Source organism: Plectropomus leopardus, chromosome 9 (genome assembly GCF_026936395.1).
Source record: "Plectropomus leopardus strain MGB_pleo_1.0 chromosome 9, ASM2693639v1, whole genome shotgun sequence".
Taxonomy (NCBI): domain Eukaryota; kingdom Metazoa; phylum Chordata; class Actinopteri; order Perciformes; family Serranidae; genus Plectropomus; species Plectropomus leopardus.
The window spans coordinates 19,176,358-19,202,000 of NC_142184.1; the positions used below are offsets into that span (position 1 = coordinate 19,176,358).

General features: G+C 38.9%; 1 long non-coding RNA gene across 2 annotated transcripts; it reads left to right on the forward strand.

Annotated features, from left to right (window-relative positions):
- Positions 1 to 554: 554 nt before the first annotated feature.
- LOC148188726 (uncharacterized) lies at positions 555 to 25,360 on the forward strand. Of its 2 annotated transcripts, none has more exons than XR_015777505.1 (4): positions 555 to 659; positions 8,778 to 8,982; positions 10,394 to 22,394; positions 23,417 to 25,360. It is a non-coding gene; the product is annotated as an uncharacterized LOC148188726 (long non-coding RNA). The 2 variants fall into 2 exon arrangements; XR_015777504.1 differs by having other exon boundaries at positions 14,146 to 22,394.
- The last annotated feature ends 283 nt before the right edge of the window (positions 25,361 to 25,643 follow it).

Here is a 25,643-nt window from a genome sequence, read left to right on the forward strand (position 1 = left end):
TATTTATTGCGTTTTGCAGAGGTCTCATATCTGGGCTGGGTCTGGTTTATTTTCATTTTTATAGTAAAGATATTGACATTCTAAATATTCTGCAATAATAATAAAGCTATTAGTCCTTTCAGCAGCCCTCATTTCACAAGTAACACAATACAGCAAAACACCAATCAGGTGTTACTGCTACACAATTTTAAAGTAAACACACAGGCAGCTACTGATCTGAGGTCGTTGTTGTAACATGTGGAGAAGTTTTGTCAAATCTCTTGCCAAACTATAATCTCACCCATGCAGCAGGAAAAACAGCCTTACAAACACAGCCAAGTGCTTTTGCATGGGACAAAATGCTCGCTTTGTATTCTGTTTACATGTCTTTATAGTGATATAACGCACGTTATTTAATAGTAGTCTATAATTTTAAATCTGTGTTAATTGTAATAAAGACAAAGTATAACCTTATTTGGTTATTCTAATTGTTAGTGGTGGTACTACATGTATGATTGACACAGAAAGTTAATTCGTAGTAAACTCGTAGTAAATTTAAATTTATTCTTGTTTCAGACCAAATGAAGAAAGAGTCATAGAAGATCCAACTGACACATGAAGTGATCATGGCGGGGAGCAGCCACCAGAGGGAGCACAGATGCTGCTAAATCCAAAAGAAGGTACCTGACAATTAAAAAACCACAAGGCCTGCAACTTAAAACATTAAAAAGATACATCATTGTTTGCACTCATTCTACAATGAATTACCATTACAGATGCATATCAGCTGCTATGAAATTATTCCAACATCAAACAACTCCAACAACTCCCATCCCTGCCTGGAAATTTATTTCATGTCTCATGTTGCCTGAATGGTTTAGGGGCGTATGTGGAAGTATGCCTGTGTGTATATTTCTTTCACATTTGCAGTGTAAAGCACAATCTTTGCAAGGACCTGTAACCTCAGAGTCTCTTACGCCCTGAGAGGTGCTGATCCATCACTCTTAATGGAAGAGGATAAGTTTCAGCCAGTGAAAGAGAGAACAGATAAAGGCGGGACGATTTATGGTAGACGGAGAAGTGGAACTCCTGGCTGTGGGCCTTGATCTGAGCTGTGCTGCGGCTAGGCTAAACTAGGCTACGCCCCGGGCCAGGGTCATTCACATGCACACTCACTCACGCACGCATGACTCCAGGCCAGGAGAACTTCAATCCTCGCACCACATTCAAAACCCAGACCTTTTCTCGTAAGCTTTTGAAGTTCCCCTGCCCCCTTTCTTCTGGACTAACTTTTGCACGTCTATCTTTTCCAGTGAGTGCTGAGCTTTGGGTGGTGAAATATGGAGTGGAGACCTGTTACATGTTAGCTTAGGAGATAGCCAAGGTGTAAATTATGTGGGAGTCGCTGGCCAGCCTTATTTATGAGAGGCCTGTCAGGTGTTTAGGTGTTGGAGTGAGATGTGCGGCTTAAACCGTTTACTTCGCTGTAAATCAGGTCATACGGGCCACGTCTGTTTGGACAGTATGTGTTTACGTGTGTGTGCCTGTGTTTGAGGCCTTGTTTTTAGCTGGGAAACAAGGGTAGTGATAATGTCAAGGCATAGGTGTTACTGCTTTGCAGTGAATGTGAGGGCGTGTGCACGGGTTTGTAGGTCTGCTCTGTCTGGAGGCCATCACGGCCGATGCAGATGGGTTGAAACATTAGCTATAGTTATAGTTATTATGCTGTCTGACGAACAAAGATGCTTTTATAGATCCCCTCAAAACCTACACCTGCCGTCACCATTCTGCATTATGGGCAAACATGACACCTACTCAAGAGTTTTCCTGTTTCTTTTTTGATGTCCCTGTCTGTCTTTATCCCAGACATATCATGTAGAGGTGTAGCTGTGAATGTAGCCCATCTGAGGACATCAGGTATCACTCAGCAGGTAGTTAGAGCTGTCACAGGATGATGGATGCCGGCTCTTAGACAGAGGAACTGCAGCAAACAGGTTGCATAGTCCCTGTATTTGTTACCATTATTCCCTCACAAGGTGCCGCCTATAGTGTGAGCCACATCTCCCCTTCTGTTTGCCCCATTGTGCGTCCTCTGGCTCAGCCTTGTCTCGGGACACAACAATGGCATGGGACTCGGCTGGAGTTTTTTGTTCCCCCCAAGTGGGAGAGCATCAGTCCTTAAAGTGAGACCAAAGGGGAAGAGGGAATGGAGGAGAGATGAGCCGAGTTAAGGTTGAAAGGGGTTAAGAACATGAGACAGATAACTCTGGAGAGAGATCGAGAGGATAAAATGAAGAGGCGGAGAATGAGGGAGAGGACGAGGGACAGAGGATGATGTGCTGGAGGCAGGTACATCTGCATTCTCTCCAAACACAGCATAGGCCTGTCTTAGGTGTCTCTATCCCAGCAGCACTCAGTGGCAGATTTATGGCCTCTCTTTGTGCATGTGTGTCTATGTGTGTAGGAGCAGTAGGGATAAATTGAGAGCGAGAGACACAAGGTACAAGAAAAAGAGTGCATGTGAGTGGAGGCGAAGGGCGGCAAGCAAATAGCGGCCATGTTGCATTCCATCGATATCACAGCCCCCCCGCTTCCCAATCTCAGCCGTATTTCATCCGTCCTCTCTCCCTTTATCCTCCCCTTCTTTCCTCTCCTCTCCCTCTCTGTCTCATCACCCTGCTCTTCACTTGGCGCTCTTGGCCCTTCCATTGCTCTGCTGGGTCCCAGGCTGTAAAGCCCTCTCAGGGGGAAGGGTGTAAATCTGTCTCCCCGTCTCAGGAGATTTCCTGGAGCTCAGCAGACTCAACAAAGCCTAGCCGGTGTGGAGGACCAAATGTTTCACACACACATGCACACACACCCACACACATGCACAAGGGGAAAAAAAAACTTGTGCACATAATACACAAAAAGCCAGCATGTGTGATTCACTCACACAAGCTTGGCCTTGTTTGGAAGCTTCTGTGAAAACAAACAGGTATGCCTCTTCCTTGTCTAGCCGAGTGCCTGGGAAACCAGTGTTTGTATTTGTGTGAGTGTGTGTGACCACAGGAGACCCTACCCCCAAACCTTTTGTCCAGAGGGGCTGTCCAGACGAGCTTGTTGTCTCTCTTTATTTTCTCTCTTCCCCCCTTCTTTTTTCACCACTTCCCTCTCTGCTTTATTGCACTTGATTCTAAGCGCGTCCATTCCTGAGATGGCCCAGATAGCAGCTGAAGCTAAATTGCCCGTCATAAAGCATCTGCAATAGCAATGGAGCTCTCGGGGTGGGACTGCTGCAAGGGGGTACAAGGCGGTTAGGGCCCACTATGAAAATACAAGGTCCTCTTTTTAATCTTTAAATGTGGAATATGAACTCTGTTTCAACATCCACAAATCATAAGGCCCTTCCTTAAACATTAAACGATTCTGTTGCATGATCGATTTCCTGAGTGCCTCCTAAATCAGTTTTATGCATATAATTTTCAGGAACATTTGGCTATTTGAGTGTGTGGGTTTGGGAGAAAAGTGACTGAAAATCAAAAGTAAAATGATCTAATGGTATTTCGGGACGCCGAAATGCTTCTGCATGATACTACTAATTACTCACACAAGACAGGCTAGTTAGAGTGAGATGCTGTGATTTATGGGGGAGTCATATATTTGGCTGTGCTATGTTCCTGTCAAATGGTTGACAGATAGATGACTGCTGGGCTGTAATTGGCCTTCCTGTTTGTATCTTTCCTTCTTGTAACAACAAAGGCACTTCCCAGCCTTGACTGTAGAGGGTGCACATGTGAAAGTGCGGCCTTGGGTCAGTGTAACAACAACAGACTTTTTAACAGGAAGAAGAAACAAAGGAGGAAAAAGGAAGGATGAGGAAGTATTAGTTACGTGGGAAAGACACAAGCAAGGTTATTGGAGTGCAACTAGGGTGAGGCAAACTTGCAGGGAGAGAGAAAAAGCAGGTCAGATCAGTTATGTTCCTGCAGGGCTCTGCATTGACTCATCTCTGAAACAGAGCATCTGTGTGTGGCATTTGTTGAGAGAAATGTCTCATTATCCAGCCAAAATGGTCCCACAAGCTGCCAAATTAATCTCAACAAAGATTTGGTGCAGTCAACACAGCATCATGGCCAAAAGATAGAGAGATAAAAACACAGACCTGTTGTGTATTCAAGTAGGAAAATCCCTGTCTGCTTCATACTGTCATCTACAGTGTGTTCTATCAAAGCTGTAATGTTATTGCTCTGGAGCTGACTGAGAAGGAGAAGAATTCCTAGGGACCACAGGAGCAAGACAGGGCCAGCAGCCTGCTTGGCAGGAGCTCCGGTGTGATCATCATCTATGGGAGGAGTGACGCCCCTCACTCCTGCCTCCTCCTGCCTCCCAGCTAGCCTTGCCCTATGACAGATGAGCCCAATGACAGCAGGACGCAACAACCTGCAATTGAACATTCCCCTGCGATCTGTCAATGTCCTGGTGGCGTTTCACTCTCAGGAAAATGCACAGGGACACACGAAGCTTCGCACACACACCCACACATTAAGTCATTCCCTAGGTATTGGAAGAATCATGGCCCGTAACGCCTTCTCATACTTGTGAAATGCTTCAGATACCTGTTGCAGGTGTCCTTTGAGGCTTGTGGGGTGGTGTGTGTGCGTGCCTTACTCTTGTTCCGCATGGGACGCATTCTCTCAGCTCAAAATTGCTGATAATTGCAGGCTAGCTCTCTGCTGAGACAGGTTGCATTGTACAGTATGTCAGCTGATCTTCCTTTTGTGTTTGCTAGATTTCAGCAGGAGGTGCGATTCTCTGCTTTGACCACAAGGTGTCACCTTGCTCACAAAGAGCAGATGGCTTCAAGCATGATAGGGGCTTTATTTTCCGCTTTGGTGGCAGTGCTGTGGTGTATCACGGCAAAATGAAATAGGAAAAAATCAAAATAGGACATAAATGTGTTTGCCACATACAGGGCTTAATGAAGTCAGCCTTGCCAGTACATTAGGAACAAAGGCAGCAGAGAGAAAGGCACTGAAGGACAACTCACAAACAGTTCCAAAATAAAAAGGGAGATAAAGTATGAATGGTGAGCCTCCTCAATGAAAAGCAGTTCATCCCTTGTCAAAGTAGTGATTTATTTTCCAAGCAACTGGCTTTTTATGGTCAAGCTCCTCCACACTGGCGAACAGCAGTGCGTTGTAATATGGCATGTAAAGAATGGGATTCAATAGAAGCAGTCCTCCATTTGTCATATTTAAGGGGATAGAATAATGACCATTGGCTGCCTCGTACTTGAATCGCTCAAGATGGCTTATTTTTGTGTGCAAAATGGAGGATGAAGACGAATGGACTTCATACATGACTTTGCACAGTCCTAGCTATCATATCATGTCATATAACTTAAACCAAATAGATGGTAGCTTATCATTATCCTAAGCCTGCAGCAGTAGTGCTTTGCTATGTTTCAGTGGAAATTATAAAACAATCGGGCTGTCTTCACTTGGTTGTTGCAAACTAATGATCGCTTGGCTTCTCAGCCATAAAAGCACGGTGCGAAATTAATTATTTCAATCAATCAATTGGTCAATTTCATAGCCATCAAGCTTTACCCAAGATCATGTGCATTCTCTACCCCTCTCCTTCAGGATGAGCCTGGAGAATGCCACATGATTTATGGCCTCTGTGAGTGCTGCATACATATACAAATACTATACACACATGCTGACAAGCATACACACTCAAAGAGGCAAACACATGCAAACATGCACGTTACCACATATGTGCACACATTCTAAGTTGATGACACATAGCAGGAGGTGGATCACGTGAGGAAGCAGGATGAGCAGAGGAAACTCTTCAGTGTATGCTAAGCATGCCTGTGACACATGCAGCTAAACATAGCACATGAAACACTACCCGCAGCAATGACTGAATCTAGAACTTGTCTATGTGTGTTCAACCTCCTACATGCATTCATTAAGCATGCAAATGCATGCATGCATGCATACAAACACTTGCACAAACACATGCAGGCCTGTGCATGCATGCACATACAGTATACACTGAGAGCCAAGTGCAGAGGCTTGTTGTTAGCGTGTTGTTCCTGTGCTGTGGCTTGTGGGCCTGTCTGCAGGGCTGATCGATGATCTTTTACTGCTTCCCCAGGATTATCGGTCGAGTTCACCGGGAGGGGAAGGCAATTCATCAGAGCACAGCGGAGAGAGAGAGAGCGGAGAGGGGACAGAGAGAAAGGGAGAGAGGGATGGAGGGAGAGAGAGGCGTGGGGGGCGTCAGTATGAAAATGGAAGGAAAGATAGGAGAAGGCAGGTGGGAGGAAAAACAGAGGGGAGAGGAGAGAGGGAAGGAGACTGAGAGAATAAGGAGAGCAAGATGGAGACAGAAGGGAGAAGGAGGAGATGTGCAGATGTGCTTGTGATACTGCATCACCTGGAAATGTATGGAAAAGATAGAGGAGCAGACGTAGATGAATATCACGAGATAAAACGATGGAGTGTTAGGGCAACCTCAGATTGAACCCTCCTCATACTGTATATTCAGCATCAAAAAAATATGACAGCACGTTGTAGAAATGGTAGGAACAGTGTTGTTTTTATTGCAGTCAGATGTTGTGTTTTGCATTTAGATTCATTTATTTGACAGCTGAAGAAAAAAATGGCTGTCATTTGCAAGCACACTCTTACAGATGGCAGGGTAGCATCTCCAGAAATATTGCTCTCTTGCTGCTTGGTATTAACTGTCGAAACCCTTAATAGTCTATAATCACATGTAATATCACACTTTAAATTAAATCATCAACATATAATATGTCAAAGATGATTACAATTGTCATAGCTCACATGCAAAACACAGATGGAACCTCAAGGCAAATTCTGAGAAAAATATCACACATTTCAGCTTTTCTTTGAAGATGATGAACATGTTTTGCAACAGGGAAGCATCAAACTAGACTGGAACACCTGCAGAAAAAATGCATAGAGCCAACTGTTAGCTCAACTCCCAGAGGTCTCAACTATGTGTGCCCACATAGTAACACATTTTGCAGGGGCTGTGTAACACACATGTTCCAGCTCATTCAACCCACAGAATGACAGAGGGGGTGGGGGGTGGGGGGGGTGGAGAGATGATTCAGCATCAGTAGCTACACCGGGAGACAGATGATGAGGGGACAGAGACACACAGATGAAGGCTAAAACTCTCTTTCAGTTTTCAGGGAGACGGGCAGGTAGTGCACGTCTTTCCAGAAGTACATTTTCACTAATCACCAGTATTGGGAAAGTTACTTTTGAAATGTAATAGGTTACAGATTACTAGTTACCGTGTACAAATGTAATAGTAATGTAACTATTTTAATTATGTCATTGAAGTAACTTATTATAATTGATTTTGATTTGAATTTGATTACTTTTTAAAAAAATATTTTCAACTGGGCAAGAAACCTGAAAAGTAAAAAAAAAAACTCAATTTAAATCAGGTAGTGTAAATCTCACAACAATACTAAAGTAAAATTCTAATCTTAATCTCAACACTGATTACTGTCAAACCTTTATTAAGTATTCTTAGATAAAATGATGAAAATAAAATGTATTCTGCATATACATTAGGCTTTTTACAGAAAAAAAAATATATAGATCTAATCCATTTGTAATCACCAACATTTAATTAGTTACTGATTTAATCACATATTTTCTTCTCAGTACCTAATGGTCACAATTACATTAATTTTATAATTTGATCACGTAACTTCATTACATGTAACTTGGAACTCCCCACCCAACAGAGCTAATTATATTACTGACCAATAAGCAGTGTGGACTATTTTGAAAGTAAAAGTCCTGCGTTGGAAATGCTACTTACGTAAAAGTAAGTAAGAAAAATGTATCTAAAATATGAAAAGTAAAAGTACCCAGTGCAGAAAAATCTAAAAACGGTTTATGAAACAAATAAAAAAGCCCTCAAACACCCAAAAAACTGACAATTCTAAAAAAAAAATGAAATGTGTTTATAAAAAATACTTGCCAATTGATTATCTGTCAGTCAGCTTATTTCTTAATCAACTAATTTATTTCAGCTGTAACTGTTAAGTAGTATAATTTATAACAAAACATCAGAGGCTATTTTATAAACTTCCTATGTAAAGTAGTAATTTAAGGTATCAGATATTATGCAGTGAAGGAAAAGTACAATATTTCCCTCTGAAATGCAGTAGAGTAAAAGTATAAAGTGGCATGAAAAGGAAAAAACTTGTAGGCTACTTAAGTGCAGTATTTGAATAAATTAGGGGAAATACTAGTAAAGCGGGAGAGTTAAGCTTTATCATTTTTATCAGTACGTCTATATACTTACATTAGCAAGTATGTGATTAAAAAATAAAGGTTATGAGGCTATGACATCACTGCAATTATTTACTTCATTCTACTTCAAAGAATTAAACATTTTCTGTACAGTATAGTAGAGTTTTTATGCTATTTGGGATATATCATATGAAGGGCTAAGACATTAGGATCATGATTGAAAAAGACACAGAAGTTAAATTATCAGAAAGTGTCCTGCTAAACCAGAATTCACCCCACATTCCACCACTGCCAATAACTGTGCTGAGAAACACAGACCCCGAGATCATGAGCTGCATAGAGTATTAACTTGTCCTACATAAACTTTACATGTGTTGTGTAATTTTGAATTCTGTATGTCTTCTCTTAAATATATTATTTCCTTTGTGTTGCGTGCAGACGACACTCAATCCCAATTCTTCTCCTTCTCCTCACATCTTCACATCTCTATCTCACTCTTCACAGATAGACAACCACCTCCTCTCTCTCTCTTTCTCTCTCTCCATTGATGGATGGACAGATCATGTATATCCAATCTAGCAGTGCTCCTGATGCGGTTAGGGGCTGTGACAAGTCTCCGGGCGGGGGAACCGAGCGGAGCGGAGCGGAGGAACGGGGTGACGAAGAGGACACGACATCTGGAGAACATGCAAGAAAAAAAGATGCAGCGGTGAGTGTAAAAGAGTGTGTGTGTAAAGTGTCTGCATAGCGCCCCAAGCATGTTTGTGTGTGTGTTTATGTGTGGAAACAAACACACACCCTCTGCCATGCCCTCTTGGCTACTGTGTGGGCCCCAAGGTTGAGAATCCTGACTGACTGGCTCCTACAGTCCACACCAGCCCATGATAATGACAAAGATGCAGGAAAATTATAGAGTTACATCTGATAGTGCTGACATATTGCGTGTATCAGATGGAATAGGCAGTGTTAGAGTCTCTCTTCCATAGCTACTGTATGGACCACAGAGTGTTAGGGATGGAGATTGATTGTATGGTTAGCTGTTGACATTCACTCATACGGATGAGTTTCAGGGTGCTGTTGCAAACATTAGCCACTAGGGGGTAATCTTATCCTCACAGTATTCAAACGAGCCACTGTGGTGCTTATTTCAGGCAATAGTGAGGTGATTTCCTGGTTCGTATTGGCAGCAGGGTTGATGATAATGTATGGTCACAGGTTGTAACATTGCAGGAGATGGTGGTGTGTGTCTGTAGGTGGGGGTCATCTCTTCTGCCCCTCCTCTCTGGCTCCATTCTCCTTATGGATCCTTTTTTCTTTCTTGATCACTTAAAGATTTTGCTAAACCAATCGTCAGCCCATGCACGCTGAAAACTATTGAAGATAATTTAACGCACACGTTCAGGTAAACTAAATTAAAACCACATTTCATCGTTGAGCAGAAAAATGTAGAAGGATGTCAAATCTTTGCTTTGGGAAATAGCGGCTGACAAACGCTGATGAACAACTGCATACTTTTAAAGGCCCCTAGGTATGAGAGCACACAAATCTTCAAGGTGAGGAAGTTGTGTTTGGAGCTAACCTACAACTGTCTGACCTCTCAGAGGCAGAAGGGTCAGGGGTCAACTCACTTGACCCCCCCTCGACCATATCAACCCCTTTGACTACATACTAAACACAGATAACTCCTGTCCCACATACCTTTACTCTCCCCAGACGGGTTGTACACAGTCAAGGAGAGAAACACTTTCTCTTGTGGTCCCAAAAATCAAAAATCAAAAAGTGGAAGTCACTGAGAATCCTTCCCTGCCTCAAACTGCTTGTCTCCTTCCCTTGTCCCTTGTCCCCTGCCCCTTAACCCCCTCAGCTCAGCATGCACCCACAAACAAGACAATAAACCATGAACTAAAATTATGGAATATAAAATAAAATCCACCTCCATTTTAAAAACAACGGGGAAAACAGCAGCCATTTTCTAAAACTCGCCACTCACACCCCCACCTCTTGATAGTAATCAAATTTGGTCTCATCTTTTCATTTTCTCATCTCTCCTCCCCATCTGTGTGGTGTAACTCCTCTCTTTCTCATTCTCTCCCCCATCATCCCTCACTGTCACTCGGCAGCTCTGAGCCATTGACCTCCGACCCCCAGGCAGGTTCACCAGCGGGTCAGGAGCCTGGCGGGGGGAGACAGGGAGAGAGGCGGGGTGGAAGGTCTGTTATTGGGGGATGCCAGCTTCCTCCTTTGGCCATGGATACAGCCTTCACTGCTGCTGCCATAGCAACTGGACGAGACGGCAGAGAGAGCAGACTGCGGAGAGCTGCTGGGATGGAGCTCTCTCGTCTGTGATCTGGCTGTAACCTCCATGGGCACTCACACATGTTCACACACACACACAGTCACACTCACATGCACGCATAATGACACACTGGCACACACACGCACAATCCCATACGTGCTTGCAAAATCTAATCAAATTTCTTATTTGGACTGCCAGGCTGTGCTGGAAAAGACTTTTTCAAGTCACAAGATTGATGGGCATTCCATGTTGGCTGCAATTAATTGCTGCATAATTAGACTTACAAGTTATTTATTGAAGCAATTTGGAGAATACAAGAGCCTGGGGATATATAAAAACCATTTGATCACGGGCCGCATAAACTTTAAAAATGTCCTCTTACAAGCATTATTTGGATAGAAATTAGCAATACAATCTCATCCCCCCACCCCCTCCACCCTAAAATGTTTCCCATGTTAATAAAATGATAAATGATAATAAATCTGGACTAAAGTGAGTGATGTGCTGGAAGCCTCACGAGGTCAAATAAAGGTGAGAGTGAGCGATGCAGATAATAAAAAATAATAAGATGGTGGGAGAGATAGTGGTTTGTGCACATTTTTGGGTGCATGCAGGTGTGTGAAGCTCTGAACCAGCATGCTTAGCTTGGAGAGCCTCAGGGGTTAGGGCTCAGTCCAGGTGGCGTCCCACTACAAACAGAAGTGTTAGAAATCTCTGTTGCTGCTTGCTATTAATTATCTCTCATATGACTCTGCTATTTAATCACTTTCTAGGTTTCTCTTTTCTGTTTTTTTTAGCTGCTTTTGCAGTCTTTTCTGTTTATACATCTGTTGTTTCTTTCCACCCTTTTTAAAAAGTGGTCTAGTTCTATTCATTTCCTTTTCTTTATCTGACTTATACTCTCTTCCGTCTCCCTCTTTCTCATCTTGCCTTACTCTGTCTCTCATTGCTCAAACAAATATGATAAATGAGGCTATTGGTGTCTCTCAAGAATGAGCTGTGATCAGAGAGCCTTTGATGTTTGACAGCTTTAATGATGTATCTTGATGAATCGATGTACAGTAATTTTCACTTCATGTGACACACTGTTTTGCTATTGAGCGCATTCTTTTTTCTTTTGCTGCTGTCAATGACACTACTATTGAACTCTGTGTGTGTGTTTCCTCCCATTTTTCTTGACTCTCATTCCTGTGCCTTGCATGTTTGGCGACAATGTCATGTGCACTTAAGCCGGCGAGCTTATCTCAAGTGTTTCAAGAGGCTCTTATCAGTTCTCTTTGTAATAACGGGACAAACTACTTTTAGTGGCACATGCACACACGCCTACACACGGGGCTAGCTGCGGACACAAGAGTTTGCTCACTCACACACATCCAAATCTGCATGTAGGTTATTGTATATGCATGTCTCCACACACAGACATCTGGAGAATCACTTATGCATGAAGCATTAAGGAAAAATAAATGTTTATTGATTGACAATGCAACAGAAAAAATATATATTTATGCATTTTCCAGTTTTATTATGTAGCCTTGCTCCTGCAGCGATGATCTGGCTTCATTAATTGGTTTAGGTGTGTGGTTCAGCCGTGGCCTTTCTTGTTAAGTATTCTTGGATTTGGCCCAGTGGCTAAATTCCAAACACAATGTGAGTCAGGCAACTTATCCTGCTCTGTGTGCTGTCCCTGCACTTCACCAATAGGTGGAGCTATGTACATAAAGCAGACCATGAGGGTTGCAATGGTCAAATGCCCTCAAGCAGCAGGAAGAGCTAATCAAATTGCCAGTGTGTCTGTGTCAATTACGGAGGGTCAACTTCATAAGAGGAATAGGCCCAAATCATATTTGCACCTGTATTCTGCCAGCAATTCCTGAACCAGAAGCAGAATAGAGAAGCTTCTTAGTATGGCAGTCAGATATCCAGGCTGATAATGATATGGAAATGATGGTTTTCATAAGCACACATTCTTATGAGATATTAGCCCTTCTTTAAATTCTATAGATAAAGGCTCAGTGCGGCTGCCTTGAGGGATGAGCTTTGCCATTTGTAGATCTTGGTGAGATGAATAGCAGAGTGAGGCTGATACTCTTACAGTGCCGAGCCACAATCTTATCACTTCCTTTTATCAGACTGATAAAGTAAATGACTTTGCTATAGGTGTGCAACTCTTCAAATTCATTATGAGCCTGCTCAGCCTGGTGACTATCGACATGGCCGGGAGTGTGTGATGAATGTGGGGCTGTCTGCCAAGATGCGTGTGTAGTCCATGGTCGTGACACACTCCAATGGGAGACTGATAGGAGATGAAGATGTTATTGGAGGTTTGAAGTGGAAGAGAGACTGGTGGCTGGAGGATCCCAGAGCCTCCTCGAATTGAATGAAAATGCAAATTTTAAAGGCTTGTTTGGGTTAATATAATGCTCAGGGAAGCTGGGATCTTAGACCAGTCATTTACATGTTTTTAATCAAGGAACTTGGAGGGAAACATGCATAAATGAGCAACAGGACTTATTTGTGCAGCATCTCATGAGGGAGAGCATCACTTGTAGTTTAAAGTTAGCCGGAGAAAAGATTGGTTGCAGGCTTTCTAATCCTGTGCCGACTGTTAGCAGTCCCCATGAGGGTGTTTTACCAACACTGAGGGAGTGGTGGGAACTGTGGTCACTGTTTGGCACAAAAATGAACACACAAAACACAGATTTCCTGCCTCTTAAAGAGCACACACACTCATCTCAGCGTTGTGTTCAAAGGTAGTTAGATCAGCAAAACAAATGAGTCAATGAAGGAGGTTTGGAATTGTCCCAGGAGGAGCATCCGTCTTCGTGGTGAGTGGCAGCTCTGTCAATGAGCGCCAAGGCAGTAATGCACTGGTATTTGGAGGGCAGGCTGTGTGTGTGTGTTTGAGTGAATGTGTGCATCGTCCAGCATCCAGACATTTGGCTCTCCGAACCAAGCGATGCTGTTATGGAGGATGCTGTTAAGTGTAGCAGAATGGGATTGTGTTGTACCCTAATCAGAGCTCTGTCTCCTGTATTAACATTATATGGAGCCTGGTCACACTCCTCTCTCTTGCCCCTCCACTTTATCTGCTTTGCATCTGCTAGAGAAGGTATCTCTGTCTCTGTCTCCACTCCGCTCATAATGGTCCATAATCCCTACCGAGCCGACCTGGCAGTATTGCAGAATTTACAGTAATAATGAGGACTAATAGAGGCAATATCCATCCATTTGACCACTAAATCAGAAATGTTGCTGAAGCAGGTGATGAATGTCGTGTTCCCCCCCAATTTTCTGAATCATAAATGATGGAATAAGTCTCTTAGATCCAGATTAAGCTCCACCATGAGCTCAAAATTCATGTCCATGTGGAATCCCTTTTGAAATACAGTCCCGAGTCATTCAGTTTGCCTCACAGTTTAGGCATCTTGCTGATGCTGTTAAACAGCGCATGTTTTAAGTGCTAAGAGTAGAATATGCCAATACCCACAATCATACCATCATAGACAGAGAGGGAGGAATAAAGAGTATAAAAATGTTGTATCATTTTCATATTATTATTTTTCTTTTCACCAACAGGGCAGAGCATCCCCGGAGGTTGCAGGGATTCAGTGACCTGCTCAAGGACACTTCAGTGGTAGTGATGGTTATTTACCCAAAGCTTGAGTCCATGCACTCTACTGTGTGCTCCAGAGGCGGAAAGTAAGTGCATTTATTCCAACACAAAGACTGTAACTAATGATTATTTTTTATGACTGATTAATGCACAGATATTTTCTTAATTGATTAGCCAATGGTTTGTCATAAAGTAGTGAAGACTCTCTATCACAATGGTACATCTTCAGATAGTTTGTTCTATTGAACCGTCAGTCTGCAGTCTAAAACCCAAACACATTCTGTTTGCAAGAACAAAAATCAGAACAATGCAGTAAATCCTCACAATCAAGAAGGTGGAACTATGTGATGCTTGCCATATTTATCTTAGAAAAGGGAACAATTAATGGATTGCCAAAATTATTGCAAATTATAGTTTCAAGTAACATCTTCTGCAACTCAACGCTCAAGGCGGTTCTGTGGCGAATTACTCCATGTAACGTTTTTACTCTATGTAACTTTTTTCAGAAACTAAACTAACTTGCCATTTTATTAGAAAAGTTTGAAATCAAAATATTAAATCAAGGGTCCTCAAAGTTTTGATGAGTGAGTGTCATTTAGGGAGCCAGCATATTATTGAAGGCTGTACAGGAAAAGTGCATAAACTATGATTTTATTATTATTATTATTATTATTATTATTATTATTATTATTATTATTATTATTATTATTATTATTAAATAACTTTAAAGTTATTATTGCTTTTTTCTCTTCTTTGTTTCACATGCAACAACTTTGACTTTTTTGTTTTTATTTTTTACAATCTTAACTATGGCTACTTTTTACATACATTACTATAAATTTACATACTAGATGAGGACATTTTTGAAGAACTATACTGTGACATTTTTTGACCTACTATATCATGACTTCTTGACATACTATAGTGTAAGTTTATTCTTTTTTTAACTTACTACACTATGACTCTTTGATATACTACACTATGACCGTTTGACATACTATACTATAACTTCTTTATGACACAGTGTAGTGTCACGTTTTTGACATACTATGCCATGTCATTTTTTACATATAATGAGAATCTTTCGACAAACTATACTTTGACATTTTCATTACATTTTTTAGTATGACTCTTTTGACAAACCGTATGACTTAAAAAAACAACTTTTGACATACTGTACCATTACTTTTTGTGACCAATCTATACCATTTTTGACATACTATACTAAGATTTGTATTTATTTTTGGTCAAACTTTACTGTGACTTGTTGACTATAATTTGACTTTCTTTACACACAATACCATGCCTTTTTTATACAATTTGACATTCGATACTATACATTTGTCATTACATTATTTACATCCTATTATACTATGACATTTTTAACACATTTGTTTGCAACATACAATTCTGATACATGTAATTCTGTATTTTATGATTTTTCATTACAATTTGATACAACTTTTTTTAAAAATTCGAAACTGTATTTTTGACATACTACACTTAGATTTTCATGACATACCATATGCTAACTTTTTTATTACATACTGTATTATTAGTTTTTGACATACAACACTGATATTTTGTGAAAAATGTATACGATGACTTTTGACTTACTATACGATGATATTTTTCATTAAAGTACTATAGTAGTACTATGACTACTAAACAATGACTTTGATTAAATTTTTTATTATATTCAATACCATTTTTAACAACATACTTTGGTCTCTTTAATGCCACTTCGGACAACATACAGTAATAAGTAATAGTAATAAGGAGGGGTTTTTTTGTATTTTGGACAAAATACTATGATATGACGTTTTATAGTATTTCAGACTACGTACTGTACTAAGACTTTTAGATGATATTTTAAAGGACAAACTATTTTTGACTTTTTAATGATATTTTGAAGGTTACACTTTAGTATGACTTTTATATGCTATTTTTGATAACATACTGTACTATATGTTTTTCATGATATTTTGAACAGCATACTATATGATGAGATTTTTATTATTTTCAGTGTCATATATACTATAACTTCCTTATGATGTTTTGAATGACATACAATATAAGGACTATTTTATGATACTTTTAATGACATACTATGCCTTTTCTATTATATTCTTAACAACATACTAAACTTTAACTTTTTATGATATTTTGAACAACACACTATACTATAATTTCACTGCAAGATTTGGTGCAATATTACTATTTCAACTACAGTGATCCTGTGTGCATTCACTCAAATGTGCAATATTCTTCTCTTGAATGCAGGCCATGTTTCACATGTTACACATTGTATATATTGTTATATGTATTCTCAATTTGTATATCTTGCTGTTCATTGTTGTAGCTGCACACGTTTAAATTTTCAACTTGTTTTATACATTTCATAGTAGCATAAGCCACAGTTTGATGTTTCACACACTTAAAAAAATATACAACAGCATGTTGTCCAAAAACAGTCAGAGTATACCATGTTTCCAAAATAACATAAAATATTACTATCATACTATTGCATGTCGTCTGAAATATGAACAACTCATAGTATAGCAGGTTGTCCATAAAAAAGTGATACAAAAATATGATAAAAAAAAAATTATACCAAACCATACAGTCCAACATAGCATAAAAAAGTTATACTATAGCATATGGACCTAAATAGCATGAAAAAACTCATATTATAGTATGTCGTCCAAAGTAGCATAAAAAGTCATACTATAGCATGTGGTCAAAGTCATGCAATATTATAGTGTTTTTGCAAGATCTTATGCTATTGAGTGTCTCGGCACGCTATTTTATACAGTTTTAAGCTGTTTTTTGGACATGTCATGTCATGACATTTTTCGCCATACTATAGTATGGCATTTTCCATAGTTTTTTCGTCCCGCTATAATATGGTGTTTTTGGCTGTTTCTGCAACATTCTATGCTACAATGTGTCTTGGCATGCTATCTTATGTGGTTTTATGCAGTTTTCAGCTGTTCATGGGACACGTCATGTTTTAACATTTTTTGCCATACTATAGTAAGGCATTTTAGTTTTGTTTTTTTTGTTTTGTTTTTTTTTTGCTATATTATAGTGCTTGGGGTTGTTTTTGCAATATTCTATGCTATGGCATGTCTCCGCACGCCATTTTATGCGGTTTTTGGGACATGTCATATTTTGACAATTTTAGCCACACTATAGTATGACATTTTCTATTGTTTTTTTTCTATTTGCTGTATTATGGTGCTTTGGGGTAGTTTTGCAGTGTCCTACGCTATGATGTGTCTGGGTATGCTATTTTATGTGGTTTTCAGTGGCTTTTGGGACATGTCATATTTTGACATTTTTTGCAATACTATAGTATGGCATTTTCCATTGTTTTTTTGACCTGCTAGATTATAGTGCTTTGGGAAGTTTATGCAACATTCTATGCTATGGCGTGTCTTGCCATGCTATTTTATGCAGTTTTCAGCGGTTTTTGGGACAGGCCATATTTTGACATTTTTCGCCATACTACCCTTGCTTTTTTGGTCATATTTTCCACATGCTTGCAGGTTTTTGCGCCATTTTTGGATGTTTTTTCAACACTGTATGCTATAATATGCCCCTACATGCTATACTAGGTGATTTTCAGCTGTTTTTTGGACATTTTCTGCCATACTATAGCCTTGCCTTTTTGGTCATTTTTGCTATTACTTGCTATTTTATAGATTTTTGGGCCGTTTTTGGATGTTTTTTCAACACTGTATACTATAACATGCCTCAATATACTATACTAAGTGGTTTTCAGCCCTTTTTTGGATATGGCAAATTTTGGCAGTTTTGCCATACTATAGCCTTGCTTTTTTTGTCATTTTTTTGACAATGCAAATTATGGTGTTTTTGACCATATTTGCACGTTTAAATTCTATGGCGTGTCTCAGTACGCTATTTCATGCTGTTTTGAAGTGTTTTCAGCTGTTTTTGGGATATGTCAAATTTTGACATCTTTTCCACACTATAGCCTTGCCATACTATAGCCTTGCTTTTTTGGTCATTTTTTCGACAGGCGAAATTATTGTGTTTTAGGCCGTTTTTACAGGTATTAATGCAATAGTGTGTCTCAGCATGCTATTTTATGCTGTTTTGAAGTGTTTTCAGCTGTTTTTGGGACATGTCAAATTTTGACATCTTTTCCATACTATAGCCTTGCTTTTTTTGTCTTTTTTTTGACAACGCAAATTATGGTGTTTCTGACCATATTTGCACGTTTAAATGCTATGGCGTGTCTCAGCACACGACTGTATGCTGTTTTGAAGTGTTTTCAAATTTTTTTGGGACATGTCAAATTTTGACATTTTTGCCATACTATAGTCTTGCTGTTTTGGTCATTTTTTTCGACATGCCAAATTATTGTGTTTTTGGCCGTTTTTACAGGTATTAATGCTATAGCGTGTCTCAGTACGCTATTTCATGCTGTTTTGAGGTGTTTTTAACCATTTTTGGGACATGTCAAATTTTGACATCTTTGCCACACTATAGCCTTGACATACTATAGCCTTGCTTTTTTGGTCATTTTTTTGACATGCCAAATTATGGTGTTTTTGACCATATTTGCACGTTTAAATGTCATGGCGTGTGTCAGCCCGCCTTTTTTATGCTGTTTTGAGGTGTTTTCAGCTGTTTTTTGAGACATGTCAAATTTTGACATCTTTGCCATACTATAGCCTTGCTTTTTTGGTCATTTTTTCGACAGGCGAAATTATTGTGTTTTAGGCCGTTTTTACAGGTATTAATGCTATAGTGTGTCTCAGCACGCTATTTTGTGCTGTTTTGAAGTGTTTTCAACCGTTTTTCGGACATGTCAAATTTTGACATTTTTGCCATACTATAGCCTTGCTTTTTTTGTCATTTTTTTGACAATGCAAATTATGGTGTTTTTGACCATATTTGCACGTTTAAATTCTATGGCGTATCTCAGTACGCTATTTCATGCTGTTTTGAAGTGTTTTCAGCTGTTTTTGGGACATGTCAAATTTTGACATCTTTTCCACACTATAGCCTTGCCATACTATAGCCTTGCTTTTTTGGTCATTTTTTCGACAGGCGAAATTATTGTGTTTTAGGCCGTTTTTACAGGTATTAATGCTATCGCGTGTCTCAGCACACTACTGTATGCTGTTTTGAAATGTTTTTCAAATTTTTTTGGGACATGTCAAATTTTGACATTTTTGCCATACTATAGTCTTGCTGTTTTGGTCATTTTTTTGACAATGCAAATTATGGTGTTTTTGACCATATTTGCACGTTTAAATGTCATGGCGTGTGTCAGCCCGCCTTTTTTATGCTGTTTTGAGGTGTTTTCAGCTGTTTTTGGGATATGTCAAATTTTGACATCTTTTCCACACTATAGCCTTGCCATACTATAGCCTTGCTTTTTTGGTCATTTTTTCGACAGGCGAAATTATTGTGTTTTAGGCCGTTTTTACAGGTATTAATGCTATGGCGTGTCTCAGCACGCTATTTCATGCTGTTTTGAAGTGTTTTCAACCGTTTTTCGGACATGTCAAATTTTGACATCTTTTCCACACTATAGCCTTGCCATACTATAGCCTTGCTGTTTTTTTCATTTTTTTCGACATGCCAAATTATTGTGTTTTAGGCCGTTTTTACAGGTATTAATGCTATAGCGTGTCTCAGCACACTACTGTATGCTGTTTTGAAGTGTTTTCAAATTTTTTTGGGACATGTCAAATTTTGATATTTTTGCCATACTATAGCCTTGTTTTTTTGTCCATTTTTTTCGACATGCCAAATTATTGTGTTTTAGGCCGTTTTTACAGGTATTAATGCTATGACGTGTCTCAGTACGCTATTTCATGCTGTTTTGAGGTGTTTTTAACCATTTTTGGGACATGTCAAATTTTGACATCTTTGCCACACTATAGCCTTGCCATACTATAGCCTTGCTTTTTTGGACATTTTTTCGACAGGCGAGATTATTGTGTTTTAGGCCGTTTTTACAGGTATTAATGCTATAGTGTGTCTCAGCACGCTATTTTATGCTGTTTTGAAGTGTTTTCAACCGTTTTTGGGACATGTCAAATTTTGACATTTTTGCCATACTATAACCTTGCTTTTTTTGTCATTGTTTTGACAACGCAAATTATGGTGTTTTTGACCATATTTGCACGTTTAAATGCTATGGCGTGTGTCAGTACGCTATTTCATGCTGTTTTGAAGTGTTTTCAGCTGTTTTTGGGACATGTCAAATTTTGACATCTTTGACACACTATAGCCTTGCCATACTATAGCCTTGCTTTTTTGGTCATTTTTTCGACAGGCGAAATTATTGTGTTTTAGGCTGTTTTTACAGGTATTAATGCTATCGCGTGTCTCAGCACACTACTGCATGCTGTTTTGAAGTGTTTTCAAATTTTTTTGGGACATGTCAAATTTTGACATTTTTGCCATAGTATAGCCTTGCTTTTTTTGTCATTGTTTTGACAACGCAAATTATGGTGTTTTTGACCATATTTGCACGTTTAAATGCTATGGCGTGTCTCAGTACGCTATTTCATATAGCCTTGCCATACTATAGCCTTGCTTTTTTGGTCATTTTTTCGACAGGCGAAATTATTGTGTTTTAGGCCGTTTTTACAGGTATTAATGCTATAGCGTGTCTCAGCACACTACTGTATGCTGTTTTGAAGTGTTTTCAATTTTTTTTGGGACATGTCAAATTTTGACATTTTTGCCATACTATAGCCTTGACATACTATAGTCTTGCTGTTTTGGTCATTTTTTTGACATGCCAAATTATGGTGTTTTTGACCATATTTGCACATTTAAATGTCATGGCGTGTGTCAGCCCGCCTTTTTTATGCTGTTTTGAGGTGTTTTCAGCTGTTTTTTGAGACATGTCAAATTTTGACATCTTTTCCACACTATAGCCTTGCCATACTATAGCCTTGCTTTTTTGTCATTGTTTTGACAACGCAAATTATGGTGTTTTTGACCATATTTGCATGTTTAAATGCTATGGCGTGTCTCAGTACGCTATTTCATGCTGTTTTGAAGTGTTTTCAGCTGTTTTTGGGACATGTCAAATTTTGACATCTTTGCCACACTATAGCCTTGCCTTTTTGGTCATTTTTTTCGACATGCCAAATTATTTTTTTTTAGGCCGTTTTTACAGGTTTTAATGCTATGACGTGTCTCAGTACGCTATTTCATGCTGTTTTGAGGTGTTTTTAACCATTTTTGGGACATGTCAAATTTTGACATCTTTGCCACACTATAGCCTTGCCATACTATAGCCTTGCTTTTTTGGTCATTTTTTCGACAGGCGAAATTATTGTGTTTTAGGCCGTTTTTACAGGTATTAATGCTATAGTGTGTCTCAGCACGCTATTTTATGCTGTTTTGAAGTGTTTTCAAATTTTTTTGGGACATGTCAAATTTTGATATTTTTGCCATACTATAGCCTTGTTTTTTTGTCCATTTTTTTCGACATGCCAAATTATTGTGTTTTAGGCCGTTTTTACAGGTATTGATGCTATGACGTGTCTCAGTACACTATTTCATGCTGTTTTGAGGTGTTTTCATCTGTTTTTGGGACATGTCAAATTTTGACATCTTTTCCACACTATAGCCTTGCCATACTATAGCCTTGCTTTTTTGGTCATTTTTTCGACAGGCGAAATTATTGTGTTTTAGGCCGTTTTTACAGGTATTAATGCTATCGCGTGTCTCAGCACACTACTGTATGCTGTTTTGAAGTGTTTTCAAATTTTTTTGGGACATGTCAAATTTTGATATTTTTGCCATACTATAGCCTTGTTTTTTTTGTCCATTTTTTTCGACATGCCAAATTATTGTGTTTTAGGCCGTTTTTACAGGTATTGATGCTATGACGTGTCTCAGTACGCTATTTCATGCTGTTTTGAGGTGTTTTCATCTGTTTTTGGGACATGTCAAATTTTGACATCTTTGCCACACTATAGCCTTGCTTTTTTGGTCATTTTTTCGACAGGCGAAATTATTGTGTTTTAGGCTGTTTTTACAGGTATTAATGCTATCGCGTGTCTCAGCACACTACTGTATGCTGTTTTGAAGTGTTTTCAATTTTTTTTGGGACATGTCAAATTTTGACATTTTTGCCATACTAAAGTCTTGCTGTTTTGGTCATTTTTTTCGACATGCCAAATTATTGTGTTTTAGGCCGTTTTTACAGGTATTAATGCTATAGCGTGTCTCAGCACACTACTGCATGCTGTTTTGAAGTGTTTTCAAATTTTTTTGGGACATGTCAAATTTTGACATTTTTGCCATACTATAGCCTTGCCATACTATAGCCTTGCTTTTTTGGTCATTTTTTCGACAGGCGAAATTATTGTGTTTTAGGCCGTTTTTACAGGTATTAATGCTATCGCGTGTCTCAGCACGCTATTTTATGCTGTTTTGAAGTATTTTCAACCGTTTTTTGGACATGTCAAATTTTGACATTTTTGCCATACTATAGCCTTGCTTTTTTTGTCATTGTTTGACAGCATAAATTATAGATTCATTTTTGACCATATTTGCACGTTTAAATGTCATAGCGTGTCTCAGTACGCTGTTTCATGCTGTTTTGAAGTGTTTTCATCTGTTTTTGGGACATGTCAAATTTTGACATCTTTTCCACACTATAGCCTTGCCATACTATAGCCTTGCTTTTTTGTCATTGTTTTGACAACGCAAATTATGGTGTTTTTGACCATATTTGCACGTTTAAATGCTATGGCGTGTCTCAGTACGCTATTTCATATAGCCTTGCCATACTATAGCCTTGCTTTTTTGGTCATTTTTTCGACAGGCGAAATTATTGTGTTTTAGGCCGTTTTTACAGGTATTAATGCTATAGCGTGTCTCAGCACACTACTGTATGCTGTTTTGAAGTGTTTTCAATTTTTTTTGGGACATGTCAAATTTTGACATTTTTGCCATACTATAGCCTTGACATACTATAGTCTTGCTGTTTTGGTCATTTTTTTGACAGGCCAAATTATGGTGTTTTTGACCATATTTGCACATTTAAATGTCATGGCGTGTGTCAGCCCGCCTTTTTTATGCTGTTTTGAGGTGTTTTCAGCTGTTTTTTGAGACATGTCAAATTTTGACATCTTTTCCACACTATAGCCTTGCCATACTATAGCCTTGCTTTTTTGGTCATTTTTTTCGACATGCCAAATTAATTTTTTTAGGCCGTTTTTACAGGTTTTAATGCTATGACGTGTCTCAGTACGCTATTTCATGCTGTTTTGAGGTGTTTTTAACCATTTTTGGGACATGTCAAATTTTGACATCTTTGCCACACTATAGCCTTGCCATACTATAGCCTTGCTTTTTTGGTCATTTTTTCGACAGGCGAAATTATTGTGTTTTGGGCCGTTTTTACAGGTATTAATGCTATCGCGTGTCTCAGCACACTACTGTATGCTGTTTTGAGGTGTTTTCAGCTGTTTTTTGAGACACGTCAAATTTTGACATCTTTGCCACACTATAGCCTTGCCTTTTTGGTCATTTTTTTCGACATGCCAAATTAATTTTTTTTAGGCCGTTTTTACAGGTTTTAATGCAATGACGTGTCTCAGTACGCTATTTCATGCTGTTTTGAGGTGTTTTTAACCATTTTTGGGACATGTCAAATTTTGACATCTTTGCCACACTATAGCCTTGCCATACTATAGCCTTGCTTTTTTGGTCATTTTTTCGACAGGCGAAATTATTGTGTTTTAGGCCGTTTTTACAGGTATTAATGCTATCGCGTGTCTCAGCACGCTATTTTATGCTGTTTTGAAGTATTTTCAACCGTTTTTTGGACATGTCAAATTTTGACATTTTTGCCATCCTATAACCTTGCTTTTTTTGTCATTTTTTTGACAACGCAAATTATGGTGTTTTTGACCATATTTGGACGTTTAATGTCACAGCGTGTCTCAGTACGCTGTTTCATGCTGTTTTGAAGTGTTTTCAACCATTTTTCGGACATGTCAAATTTTGACATCTTTTCCACACTATAGCCTTGCCATACTATAGCCTTGCTGTTTTTTTCATTTTTTTCGACATGCCAAATTATTGTGTTTTAGGCCGTTTTTACAGGTATTAATGCTATAGCGTGTCTCAGCATACTACTGTATGCTGTTTTGAAGTGTTTTCAATTTTTTTTGGGACATGTCAAATTTTGACATTTTTGCCATACATTTTTGCCTTGCTTTTTTTGTCATTGTTTTGACAACGCAAATTATGGTGTTTTTGACCATATTGGCACGTTTAAATGCTATGGCGTGTCTCAGTACGGTATTTCATGCTGTTTTGAAGTGTTTTCAGCTGTTTTTGGGACATGTCAAATTTTGACATCTTTGCCACACTATAGCCTTGCCATACTATAGCCTTGCTTTTTTGGACATTTTTTCGACAGGCGAAATTATTGTGTTTTAGGCCGTTTTTACAGGTATTAATGCTATAGCGTGTCTCAGCATGCTATTTTATGCTGTTTTGAAGTGTTTTCAAATTTTTTTGGGATATGTCAAATTTTGACATCTTTGCCATACTATAGCCTTGCCATACTATAGCCTTGCTTTTTTGGTCATTTTTTCAACAGGCGAAATTATTGTGTTTTAGGCCGTTTTTACAGGTATTAATGCTTTAGCGTGTCTCAGCACGCTATTTCATGCTATTTTGAAGTGTTTTCAAATTTTTTTGGGATATGTCAAATTTTGACATCTTTTCCACACTATAGCCTTGCCATACTATAGCCTTGCTTTTTTGGTCATTTTTTCGACAGGCGAAATTATTGTGTTTTAGGCCGTTTTTACAGGTATTAATGCCATCGCGTGTCTCAGCACGCTATTTTATGCTGTTTTGAAGTATTTTCAACCGTTTTTTGGACATGTCAAATTTTGACATTTTTGCCATACTATAGCCTTGCTTTTTTTGTCATTTTTTTGACAACGCAAATTATGGTGTTTTTGACCATATTTGGACGTTTAATGTCACAGCGTGTCTCAGTACGCTGTTTCATGCTGTTTTGAAGTGTTTTCAGCTGTTTTTGGGACATGTCAAATTTTGACATCTTTTCCACACTATAGCCTTGCCATACTATAGCCTTGCTTTTTTGGTCATTTTTTTCAACATGCCAAATTATTTTCTTTAGGCTGTTTTTACAGGTATTAATGCTATGACGTGTCTCAGCACACTACTGTATGCTGTTTTGAAGTGTTTTCAAATTTTTTTGGGACATGTCAAATTTTGACATTTTTGCCATACTATAGCCTTGCTTTTTTGGTCATTTTTTTCGACATGCCAAATTATTGTGTTTTAGGCCGTTTTTACAGGTATTAATGCTATCGCGTGTCTTAGTACGCTATTTTATGCTGTTTTGAAGTGTTTTCATCCGTTTTTCGGACATGTCAAATTTTGACATCTTTTCCACACTATAGCC